Source organism: Oryctolagus cuniculus, chromosome 9 (assembly GCF_051225735.1).
Source record: "Oryctolagus cuniculus isolate XC-2025 breed Fujian yellow rabbit chromosome 9, ASM5122573v1, whole genome shotgun sequence".
NCBI classification, from domain to species: Eukaryota; Metazoa; Chordata; class Mammalia; order Lagomorpha; family Leporidae; genus Oryctolagus; species Oryctolagus cuniculus.
Genome location: NC_142875.1, coordinates 34,935,660 through 34,948,789, shown reverse-complemented (window position 1 = coordinate 34,948,789; position 13,130 = coordinate 34,935,660). Strand labels below are relative to the sequence as shown.

At 40.2% G+C, this 13,130-nt stretch overlaps 1 protein-coding gene across 14 annotated transcripts in view; it reads left to right on the top strand.

Annotated features, from left to right (window-relative positions):
* Positions 1 to 1,837: 1,837 nt before the first annotated feature.
* The window catches only part of SCEL (sciellin), a 115,802-nt gene continuing 104,509 nt past the window's right edge, over positions 1,838 to 13,130 (top strand). For 7 of the 14 annotated variants that reach the window (XM_008260073.5, XM_017343543.4, XM_017343542.4 and 4 more), the window contains exon 1: positions 2,218 to 2,356. The gene's annotated coding sequence lies outside the window, so the exon portion shown is untranslated. Of the gene's footprint in view, positions 1,858 to 2,194; positions 2,357 to 13,130 lie in introns of those variants that run through there. The other 7 variants (XM_089303544.1, XM_089303543.1, XM_089303542.1 and 4 more) reach the window with 4 other exon arrangements.

Sequence of the window (13,130 nt, the reverse complement as noted above, 5' to 3'; positions counted from 1 at the left end):
ATTCACATCGATTCATTTTCAATTCTCTTTATATACAGAAGATCATTTTAGTATTTATTAAGTAAAGATTTCATCTGTTTGCACCCACACAGAAACACAAAGTGTAAAATACTGTTTCAGTACTAGTTACAGCATTACTTCACATTGGACAACACATTAAGGACACATCCCACATGAGAAGTAAGTACACAGTGACTCCTGTTGTTGACTTAACAATTTGACACTCTTGTTTATGGCATCAGTAATCTCCCTAGGCTCTAGTCATGATTTGCCAAGGCTATGGAAGCCTTTTGGGTTCACTGACTTCGATCTTATTCTGACAGGGTCATAGTCAAAGTGGAAGTTCTCTCCTCCCTTCAGAGAAAGCTACCTCCTTCCTTGATGACCCCGTTCTTTCCACTGGTATCTCACTCGCAGAGATCTTTCATTTAGGTCTTCTTTTTTTTTTTCCCAGAGTGTCTTAGCTTTCCATGCCTAAAATACTCTCATGGGCTCTTCAGCCATATCCGAATGCCTTAAGGGCTGATTCTGAGGCCAGAGTGCTGTTTAGGACATCTGCCATTCTATGAGTCAGCTGTGTATCCCACTTCCCATGATGGATCGTTCTCTCCCTTTTTGATTCTATCAGTTAGTATTAGCAGACACTAGTCTTGTTTGTGTGATCCCTTTGACTCTTAGACCTATCAGTGTGATCAACTGTGAACTGAAATTGATCACTTGGACTAGTGAGATGGCATTGGATTGTATTGGAATCCCCTGGCACGTTTCTAACTCCACCATTTGGGGCAAGTCTGATTGAGCATGTCCCAAATTGTACATCTCCTCCCTCTCTTATTCCCACTCTTATATTTAACAGGGATCACTTTTCAGTTAAAAATTTTTTTTTTTTGACAGGCAGAGTGGACAGTGAGAGAGAGAGACAGAGAGAGAAAGGTCTTCCTTTGCCGTTGGTTCACCCTCCAATGGCCGCCGCTGCAGCCGGCGCACCGCGCTGATCCGATGGCAGGAGCCAGGATCCAGGTGCTTTTTCCTGGTCTCCCATGGGGTGCAGGGCCCAAGCACCTGGGCCATCCTCCACTACACTCCCTGGCCATAGCAGAGAGCTGGCCTGGAAGAGGGGCAACCAGGACAGAATCTGGCGCCCCGACCGGGACTAGAACCCGGTGTGCCGGCGCCGCAAGGTGGAGGATTAGCCTATTGAGCCACGGCGCCGGCCACTTTTCAGTTAAAATTTAAACACCTAAGAATAATTGTGTTTTAATTACAGAATTCAACCAATAGTACTAGAACAAAACAAAACAAAAATACTAAAATTGATAAAGTATTACATTGTACATCAACAGTCAGGACAAGAGCTTATCAAGTCACTGTTTCTCATAGTGTCCAATTTCACTTCAACAGGTTTTTTAATTTTCCAATTTGTAATATTAATATCCAATTTCAATACAAACAATATTTGTGGACATCTCAGAAGTTTAAAACATTTTAAAAACTTTTGGTGTATAAAATTCCATGAAAAGGACTGAATTAGACAAGTGTGTATGTTTTACTTTGCAAAAGCACCTTCCACTTTAGATTTTCAAGTTTTTGAGTCCAGAATCGGGAAAGATTAAGGCAGTGATCTCCCAGTTGCAGTCCACTCTGTAACTCCTTGTCCTCCAATCTGGATGCTTCTACTTCTTGTTTTAATCATTTCTGTGGAGGTAGCTCAGCTGGACTTGCTTTTAGGCGCAGCATTGTGGGGAGGATTTGGCTAATTGTTGGTGTAAGCAATGAATAAAGATGACCCAGGAACTGCTAATGACCCAGCTTCCTCCTGCAATATTCCAGATTTGCTAAGGAACTTGTTTACTTCAGGTAGGTGCTTCCTGTGTGTGTCTCTCTGCTCTGCCTTCCAGGTGCTGTGGGTCAGGAGAGAGTCCTGCTACTTCAGGTTGTTTTGTTTTGTTATTAAAAAGCAATCCAAAATAGGTCGGATAGTAGGCCACCTTGTCAGTGATATAGTTGTACATGTTGTTGGTATCAGTTCAAAGGGAACAACAGGAGCACTTTTTTGGCATCATATGGTCATAAACAATGTGAAGAATTCACTCAACAGAGAGAATAGGTCTGTGAGTGAGTGAGATGGTTTTAATTGGATTGGTATTTGTACACGGTGACACCCTCTCTCATACCACCCACCTCCTCCCTGAGTGACTCAGCCGCTGAGGGAGAAGTCTCTGACCTGTTCATTAACAGTCAGGAAGAGGCTGAGACCACACTGAGCAACTCCAGGTATCATTCTTTTGGGCCCCATTTACCTGGGCACCCACTCACAGGCTGGTTCATCAGAGTCCTGGTTTTCTGCCCAACAGAGGTAAGTTGAACTCTGTTTGTAAACATAAGTTATTTGGTTGTTTCTGCATAACTCTCTGTTTTCCTTCCCAGTGATTACTACGAGAACTTACTGTGAGCTTCCTCTCTTTTCCTGTTAAATTTTGACTACCTCCAGTGGGCTGTTGTGCTTGTCAGCCGCTCTGCCCCTCTGTGCTGTGCTTGTATGCTGCATGACTTTTTGCTTGGCCATTGCATGATACAGTGTCACAGAACCCAGAGCCTACCCTGTTTCTTCGGGGGAGCTGCCAGCTTCGGGATCCTCTCAGACAGAAGGATTTTCATTCTTTATGTCAAGGGATCAGCAGTCATTGGTCTGTTTTCTCAAGTGATTATAGCAACATTTTTAAAAAGGAATCTTCCTGTTTTCATAAACAATGCTTTGATAGAGATTGTGTCCTCTTTTACAGAGAAGTAATATTTTTCTCAGCTGCTTAAAAACATTGTAAGTTGCTGAGAGAGAGAGGAAGAGAGAGAGAGAGAGAGAGAGAGAGAGAGTGTCAAATCCATTTCTCCATCACCCTATCTTCCCAAAATAAGAAAACCACCATTTCTTGCATGAATGCAGCAGAGAGGGTGGGATTAAAAGGAGGTGGGATTAAGTGGGGAAGGAAGGGTGTGCTGCTTCTCCAGTGAAATTTGTGGGCAATTGGCTAACTTCTCTGAATTCTAATGTAAAAAGCGATGAGTATGTATAGGAACAATTATCAACCTCTGTTCATATCCTAGTCCTGAAAAACCAGTTCTGGAAGCCTTTTGATAATGATAGAAAAGTTACTTTTAAAAAAGATTTGTTTATTATTTGAAAGGCAGAGTGTCAGTGAGAGAGGGAGAGAAAAATCTTTTATGCATTGGGTCACTCCCCAAACACCTGCAACCAGACCAAAATACCTGTAAGCCAGACCAAAACCAAGAGAGAAGAGCTCCATCCAGGTCTTCCACGTGGGTGGCAGGGGCCCGCGAACTAGGGGCATCTTCTGGTGCCTCCACAGGTGGGTTGGCAGGGAGCTAGATCAGAAGCAGAGCAGCTGGGACATGAGCTGGTGCTCCCATAAGGGGTCCAGTGTTGCAGGTGTCAGCTTGAGCCGCTGCCCCACAATTCTGGCCCAGAAAAGTTGTCTTGATGTGTTTCTTTTTTCTCACCACTTCCTCTTATGATACAGAGCTGGGGAATCACATACAGCTTGCAGCCAGCAGGGCTGTGTCCTCCACACCATACCTGAATCTGTCTTACACACAAGATGTTTTTGTGCTTCCAGTTGCTGCTCAGCTCACCTGCAGTCGTGGAAGGGTCTAAATCTATCAGTGCTCAATTCCCCATGGTTTACTGAAGATACAATTCGATTTTCAAATATTTATAATAATCCAAAGTTAAATTGTAGTTTTGTGGATTTTAATTTTGTTTTTCACATGAGATGTGATCAAGTTCAAAATTAGCTCTCATCTACACAGTTTATAGTGTGGACAGGTATTACAGGGTTCATTGGAAAAATTAAGTTGTGGAAACTGAGACATAACTTTAGCAAACATTTTGGTGATGTTGGGTTGATCCTAAATGTCAGGATATATAGACAATGAAGATAAATAGGACAGGATTTTTACTGAAATTTTAGATTCATGTAAGTCTTTAGGCTACTTGACATAAATTTTCAATTTGAATGATGTATTGGCTCATCCAGTCTAACTCCTGCTTTTGAGAGATGAGGACACAGCATAAATGTCAGGCAACTTGCCAGGATCAGGGTAACAGACCAGAAGGAGAACTCACATCATCTGTCTGTTGTTTTAATGGGTTTGCCCAGTGATTTTTCAGATTCTTTCACTTAAATATGTAGCAGCAATAAAAGAGCTACACTACATCTTTATAAAATGACTATAAATGATATGGAAATGAGAATTTCATTACCTGGCGATATGTGGAGATTTTATTGTAGTGTGTATGGTATAACTGTGATGTAATGGGATGTGGTGATTTGTGGAGTGTCTTTTTAATTCATGTATTTGTGGGTTTTACTGTTAAGAGCTGAGAGCCTCAGAGTAGGAGGCAGTCTGGTATGTGTGTGATACCCTATCAGGAATGTCCCCACCCCAACTACCACTCTGCAGATGCTTCTTACCTGGCTGTCTTCTTTGCCTACCAGAATTTTATTTTATTTTTTCAAAGATTTATTTATTTATTCAAATGTCAGAGTTACACAGAGAGAGAAGGAAAGACAGAGAGAGGGAGGTCTTCCATCTGATGGTTCACTCCCCAATTGGCTGCAATGACTGGAGCTGCACGGATCCAAAGGCAGAAGCCAGGAGCTTCTTCCGGGTCTCCTACGTGGGTGCAGGGGCCCAAGCATTTGGGCCATCTTGTACTGCTTTCCCAGGCTGTAGAAGAGAGCTGGATGGGAAGTGGAGCAGCTGGGAGTGCCCGTATGGGATGCCTGCACTGCAGGCAGCACCTTTACCTGCTACACCACAGCACTGGCCCTGCCTACCAGAATTTTAACTGAAAGTCCTGACACATTTGTTTTCCTTGGGACTTGGTAAATAAAACAAAAAAGATTATGTTTTGAGTGTCAACTTATTCTTTAGAATGAATGGCACATAACTCACTAAGCAGTTAATTTAAGTGAACATGACTTAACTGAAAACATTTCCTATGATTGGGCCTTAGCTCCTAGCATCACTGTGAGTGAAACAATAAAATTTTTGGCCTACGAGTCAAAGAGAAATCTTTGTTGGCCCCACACAGCTATTTTCTGTCCTTATCCTGCTTCTATGCTAATTGCTCAGAAGTTTGAAATAAGGGGTTTGCATCTTAATGTTCTGGGTCCTTGCCTGCAGTGACTCAGTGTTCCTAGTTTACCCTGGTAACAGTCATTAAAGAATTTATATTCTTCTGAAAAAAAAAAAAAAAAAGAAGAAGAAGAAGCCAAACTAGGATGACTCTAAGGAGAAATGACAAGCATAAGTAATGAGGAAAAGAAAAATTGTATTGATCAAAAGCTGAAGAAATCTGAATAAAGAAATGACTTATTAATGAAAAAAAACCTTTGTGAGTTTAGGATCTGTGAGAGGCTCTTCAGATTGATGTTCGCCAAATGACATCTATGCTGATTAGACTTACATCTGGTGTTGCAAACATTTTAAGGATATTCACCATCTTTTTTGTGATCATCAATTGGCAGAGTGAATTTTATAGGTGTCTGTAAAATGACAGCTGGTTTACTTCTCCACACAGGAATGAGTAGTCCTGAATACTCATCGTAATCATTTACTTGAGAGCTCTAAGCACTTAAATAATTTATTTTCTGTCTGTATATGTGTTTATCTGGCTGTAAAATGTCACTAAGTTTTCTTTAATGGAACTTCCTGGGGGAAGATAGTGAAATATAGACTGTGCTTTTCAAATGAAAATACACACATCCCAGGAGAACATTCTAGAAAATGCACAAAAATTACAGGCTGAGTATTGTACATCTCTTCAAGGAGAGCTAATTTTAGTTAAAGATTTTGGAAATAAGCTATCCTTGAATCACTGATCTTCTCCCACTCCTCCCTGAGTCTCTTTATTTTGTCATGAAGAATGTTGTATGTAAGAATTTAAAAGGCATTAGTATACACATATGTACAAGGGGGTGGATTCTAGATAGACTTGAATTTGAATGAGCTGGAACTGTAAATAGCCCTTGTTGGAGCTCAGGTGGGAGATAATTTGTATTGGATAGCATTTTCATTAGTCTAATGAATATTAGACTAATATCTTTTATAACATGAAACTAATAATTGCCCCCAGAGACTAGGACACTAGTCATGTTCAGATTTGATATTATCATACTCTCTGGGTGAGGATTGCATATTATAAATAAGAATCAACAGTAAGAAAACTTTATAGTGAGGGTCATAAGACTCAGAAAATTGGTAACCTACAGACATCTTCATAGCAAAGAGATTTCATTTGTGCTCCCTCCTGGATTTTGTTTCACCATCAGTAAGCAAGATTCCCAACTCTAAGCTTCAACTGTGAGGCTGCATGAATAAATAAATGGCCAATTTCTAACCATCACGGCAGGCTGGGTGAGTCTTTACCACCCTGATAATTTAGAAATTTCCTCTGCCACTGTGTATTCAGGCTAAACACAGTTGTTTGTGTCTGGAAGACCCATTTAAAATTAATTTAAGTGAAGTTGTTAACACTTACACTTCATGAAGCCCGTTTGTTTTCTCTGTACATAATATTTCATGTTCCTTTTGGTGATAATTAGTTGTTTGATGGTTTTTGTTTTATTTATCTTCCAGAAGAAAATGCTCCTGTTTATTGGTTTGTAATTATCAACTTCTTATTCTTCTATTGAAAACGGTTTTATAGCATTTGCTTTTTTCCAGTTCCTCCGCATTTTCCCTGTTTCCATGATTGCTGGAAAAAATACTGGTGGCCTTGGCACCACTACTGGGTCATGAAACCCTGGACTTTTTCATACACAAGAGCCATTTGCCCTTTGTGCCATTTTGTTGACAATTTTGCTCTGTTTCTTTCCTTGTTCTATTTCAACTTCTTTTGTATGTGTTTTCTATCACTGTAGAGATTTGCCCTAGGAAACCATTCACATTTGGTCTTTCTAAAAAGAGCAAATTTCCTTGTGTAGGTTAGAAGCTTGATAAATTGATGAAGATTTTGGAGAAGTTAAAATTTTCTACTGTCACTCCATGCTGCTGTCATGACCCTTTAGTAAAATGATCAATAAAAGTCTGTTCAAATCTTACTCTTGCTTGAGCTCCACCAGGGATTTCTACTGCAAAGGGATTGTTATTCTTTTTACCATTTCTTCTAGTAGCTTTATACCTGTTGACTCATTTTTGTTTTCTGGGCTTCTGACACAGGTACTCTGGTGTTAGACTGGGTTGAGTTTGAATCCCAACTGTAACATTCACTACTTATATAAACTCAGGCAAACTACTCATCCTTGAGACTTCTGTCCAAAAAAATCTAATTTCACCTACTGCCCACATTTCTAATGCCTATCCTAGGCTTCTGTATAAAAACTCTGACTTCACTGAAATCATTTGTCATAAAGTTGCATTTAGGTATGGAATGAACATAACAATAACAACCTGAAAGCATTATATAAGGTTCACATGAGGTAATACATATAAAATTTAAGCTCAGTGTAGCTGTAATTATTGTATGGCCCCAAATATTAGCAGTCAGAATTAGATTCTTGCTTTTCATTTTTCTTCCCTTATTCTCTATTTTGTTACTTTCTGCTCCACTTGTTTTTTTTTCCACCTTAATATTCCTATTTTCTTTCTCCATGTGCCCCTTTCCCAGTAATAATTCTCCTTCTTCTTCTCTTCCTAATCTTCCATCTTTTCCTTCTCCTTCATCCACTTGTTTACCCACTGTCTTTCTTAAGAAACAGTTAAACAGGGTGTGATAAATGTTGTTTGGTTGTACTATGTAAGCCAAGAGACATTTTGACCTTGGGTGGGAACAAAGAATGAGAGCTAAAGTCTTTCTGCCGCCAGGAGCCAAAAGATAAAGTTTATATCTGAGCCAGAAAGTGGATGAAAGAATTCTTGTACCTTGGACAGGAAGAATTAGACCTGGGATTGGGCTAAGGGAACAGCGATTTAGCTGATGTACCTACCTGTCCCCAGGGAAGTGTTCTTACTAAGTACACAACATTGAAGTAGATTGAGAGAAGCCATAAGGAAATGAGGAAAAGCTACAAGGAAGACACATTAATGAAACAGAGGATGCTGATCTTTTCAAACGCTTCAAATAAATACTAAGAAAGTTGATTGGTTTTGATTCAGAACTTGACATTGATTTCATCTAAAAAGCAGTAGATGAAAAGGAGTTTTTACTCTCTGGTCATAAAGAGGAAATTAAAGATGGACCAGTGGTTACAGTTTTCTTCCCTTCTGGGCTTTGATGTCATGATTTCACATATATTCAGTGCTTTAAAGTAAAGGTTGTTGTAGGTCTCAGCATAACAGTCACAGCATTCACACATCTTTTCCCGCAGTGCTCCACATTTAAAGCACTGTTACTGTCACTGTTAGGCATAGGTATGGGCAAAATCTTCTGATGACCCCAAATTAGAGTTTCCTCTTTTTTGTGAAAAGCTAAAATCTAAACTGGAATGGACCTGAAGAATGATACTTAGAAATAAGTCCAAGTAGCTGACCTGAGGTTACTAAAGTTTCATGATTTGGATGTTGAGTGCGTGTGACTCTCAAGATAACCTTTAATGCTCAAGATCTTCTTTACAAATAAGATCTAGCTACATTTATTTTTAATGCTACCAGTTTGAGAGAATTTTAATCTAATTTATTTCACAAGAGGACACTTAAAAATTTGTTATTTACAGAGATGCCTATTGTTGATCCATTTTTTAAAAAAGATTTAATTTGAAAGACAGAGTTACAGAGGGAGGTAGAGACAGAGAAAGAGGTCTTCCATTTGCTGGTTCACTCCCCAAATGTCCGCAAAGGCTGGACTGGGCTTATCCGAAGCCAGGAGCCAGGAGCTTCTTCTGGGTCCCCTACATGCGTGCAGGGACCCAAAGATTTGGACCATTCTTTGCTGCTTTCCAGGTGCATTAGCTTGGAGCTGGATCAGAAGTGAATCAGCCAGGACTCAAACTGGCAACCAAATGGGATGCTAGAGCTGTAGGCTGAGGCCTTAACCCCCTGTGTCTCAGCATGACCCTTGTTGATCTATTTTTAATAACAGCATAATAAAATCTGTACATAAAAATACTTCTTTGTATCCTGGGCAAGATAGAAAGAGTTCCATGGAAATAAAGATTGATGAAACAGGAACTGGCACCTCTGATTGGAGCATCAATAAATGGCTTTGGGCAGGAAATGGGCTGGTATGAGAAGATGGTTAGGGTAACGTGGCCCATAGGTACTAGGGAGAAAAAAGAAGAAGTGGGGCTAAAGGAAGTTGTGCAGGAGACATAGGAGAGACAACGGGAAAAAAAAGACTGTCTAAAGAACAGACTTCATCCACCTTGGGACATCTGACAAAATGCCACCGCTGCACTGGCAACAGGTAAATTTGATAAGAAAAGATTATTTCCCTTATACTTCAGGTCAGAGGAAGAATCTAGCATCCTGATTGATGTCTTATCACTTGAAAATAGTATACATTACATTTACCTTTCTCATTTAGCTGGTGGCAATGGACCACATGCAGTTGAGAATGCATATGAATCATTATCAAGCTATCCAGGGGAAGACAGACTCAAGAAAGGAGTAGGATGACATTCTGGCCACCCCTGGCTTCTGTGTGGTCACAGGAGGGTAGAGGCTCCATACTGAGCTACCAGAGGATGCTGGAACAAACATTTGTTCCTGCAGCTCCTGTCTGCTGCGTGTCCATTATTGTCCATCCATTGGAGCTGCAGGGCATTTCTCTGAATGCCTGGTATTGGTCGTATCACATGGCCCTTTGAATTACATGTAGTATAGCAGTCATGTAGATCTAATTAAAGTGCTGGATTCTGCAATTCACCATGTAATTTGGGCAGGTTTATTTAACCTCCGTAAGTTTGGGGATCCTATCATTAGAGATGATAGTACTGACTAGGAAGGATTAAATAAGATAAAATGCATGAGTACATGGCACAGTTTGTGACACATAGTAGGTAAGCAGTGAGGCTTCTTACTGGGAACATTGAACACATAGACATACTGTAAAATATTGTATTTCACTGATCAAAGAATCACAAATATCTCTTGTAAACCCTCCACTGGCTTTTAGACATTTAATTTGCCACATGGTGGCTTACTAATATATGGGAAAAACATCGGGCTTCTGCAGCAAAAAATGCAATGATAACCAGTCTCTTAAACAGGTTAAGAGGCTGGTTTTTCTTTTGCAAAGGGAAGTCCAGGCATTGTCCATGGCTATTGTGGCAGTTCCTCTGCCATTCTTAGTGGGTGAATTTAGTTCTCATGGTTGCTTGTGATCCGTTACATCCCAGGTGTATGCTCTGACCTTCTGTATGGTGTCCTAGGGTCAGGAAAGAAGAGGGATGAAGCATAATAGCCAACTTTTTTCCAGTGACTTCCACTTCCATCTTAATAATCTGAACAAGCAACCAGCAGTGTGCCGTAGCAGGTAAAGCCACTGCCTGCAATGTCAGTATCCCAAATAGGTGTTGGTTTATGTCCCAGCTGCTCTACTTCCAATCCAGCTCCCTACTAATGCCCTGGGAGTGGTTGATGGCTCAAGTGCTTGGGTCTCTGCTACCCACATGGGAGACCTCGAAGAAAACTCCTGGTTCCTGACTTCACACTGGCCCAGCCCTTACCTTTGTAGCCATCTGGAGAGTGAACTAGAATATGGAAGATCTTTTTCTGTGTCTTTCCCTCTGTCTCTGTAACTCTGATTTTCAAATGAATTAATTAATTAATAGAATTATCAGAAATACAAATATGCTTACCTCTAACTTCAAGGAAGGCTTGGAAATGTGGTTTTAGCTATTAGTAAGGGAGAAAATGAGTACTGATAACAGATAGGCAACCACAGTGTGTTGCAAGTCTTTATTTGGAAACTTCCAGATCACCCATAATTGAACCTTGCCTTCTCCCATTTGGACAGGGCTCCTTTGATACCCTCCAAAAAGTTCAAGAAAAATATTAAAATTTAAAAAGTAAGATTTTTAATTTAAAAGAGGGAGGCATGGTGTCCTGGAGGTATAGTAGAGGTAAAAATAAAGGTTACCCTAACATCTAGAAGGATTATGACTACCATTTTTGGGCTTGAAAATGCCTTTTTAAAATTAAAAATATTCATGATGTCCCACATATGTGACTGATTGTATTTTGAATGTTTTGCTGATTGATTAAAAATTGAGTGGATTTAGTGATTTAAATTCTACTAATAAAACCACTCGGATGCTGAATGCAGAAGAGTTTGTAAGCAGACTCTTTGCAATAAGTCAGTGGAACTGGCCTCCATCCCCTACCTCTACTCCCTGCCCATCTAGGAGTGTCTGGTGTAGGTACCATGCTGGGATGCATAAGATCTCAACAGACTCCCAGATTTCCGGCACTTCCTGCAGGGAGCTGCATAGAGAAAAATGGGTATTTCCTCTGCCTTATATATGTGCTGGCTCCAGAAAGATCCAATATCTTCCTAGAGGGTCTGATATTATCATGCTTTTAGTAGCCAGGTTTTCCCCAGAAAGTCATTTAATCAAGACAAAGGATGTTAAGTCATCTGAATGAGCTCATGGCTCTTAACCTCTTTCTCTATGCTAAGGATGAGAGCAAGTATCCTAAAATCATCCCCACTGGCTCTACATTGTGACTTTTTGGATACTCTCGAGAAATAGTTTCAGGTGAATTCACTTGCTTTCTCTTGTATACCCACATTTTTACCTCATTACTTCTTTTGTGGTCTGGACAAAAACACATATGAATGTTTTTAGATTTTCCTTACTATCCTACCCATATCCTACTTCTGTCTTCCTCCCAAACCAGGCTTCTGCTGCCTCTTTAGGGAGTCTGGATAATTGATACTAAATAGAGGTAGAATGAGGGAGTAAGTTAATGTTACACAGCATAGCTGAGTTCACTATATCCTAGTATATAATTTATAAACAAAAAGAATAAAGGAACTCTAAACGCCAATCAAAAATAAATGTCAAAGGGGAAAAGTTGATTACTCTGATTTGATCAGTACAATACATACATGTTTCACAATGTCACACTGCAGTCCTTAAATATGTATAATTATTGTTATTAAAAGTAATGAGAATTTAGACAGTAATAATACTTTATATGATTTTATAGTAATTTATAATATACATAAAGTATTATATCATGTAGTTTCCATAATAGTCTTTTAATGTTGATGCAAGCCCCAGTTTGCACAAACAGAATGAGAGGCTCGGCTCAAGTAGCTCGTGAGCGGCAAAGCTGGGACTCATCCTGAGCCTTTCTAGCTTGAGGCTCATCACTTTTCCTCCGTGACACCCTTACCCCATTCACTGGTTACCTGCTCAGACAAGTTTCACTTCACACTGACTCGTAGACAGAAGGATCCTTCCTGAGGAGAAAGGGTCAGGCAGAGTTTGAGTGCTTGAGGGGGATGGAGCACTTGGATCATCTTCCACTGCTTTCCCAGGCCATTAACAGGGAGCTGGATCAGAAGTGGAGCAGCTGGGCCTCGAATTGGTGCCCAAATGGGTTGCTAGTGCTGCAGGTGGAGGCTTAATCTACTACGCCACTGTGCCAGCCCCCAAACTCTGCCTCTTAACTCACTGGGCTTGCCACATAGTTGCTGTGAGCTTCAGTTGTCTTACCTGGGATTTGGAGGTGAAAACAACCACCTCACAGTTTATGTGACAATGAGAGACAATGCCTATGAGGTACCCTGTGTCCAACTAATGGATAATGGATTAGCAATTGCGATTAGCAATTATTTTGTGCAAGACACAAAGAACACACGTCACAGACAATGTGACACCAAACTCTTCAAGTGATTTGACTCTTTTGGAAATATTTAAGTCAGATTTTTCCATAAGGATTGTATTAGGGTTCCATGGCGCCATAGGGAAAAAAAAAGGCACAGACTAGGTGAATTAAATAACAAAAATTCATAGTTTTACACTTCTAGAGGCTGGAAGTCTAAGAGCAAAGTGTTAGCAGTTTTGGTTCCCATGAGGCTTCTCTCTGTGGCTTGCATAAAGCTAGTTCTTTCTTTGCTCTTACCTGGCCTTTTCTCTGTTTTCTCTTTGTGTTTACAG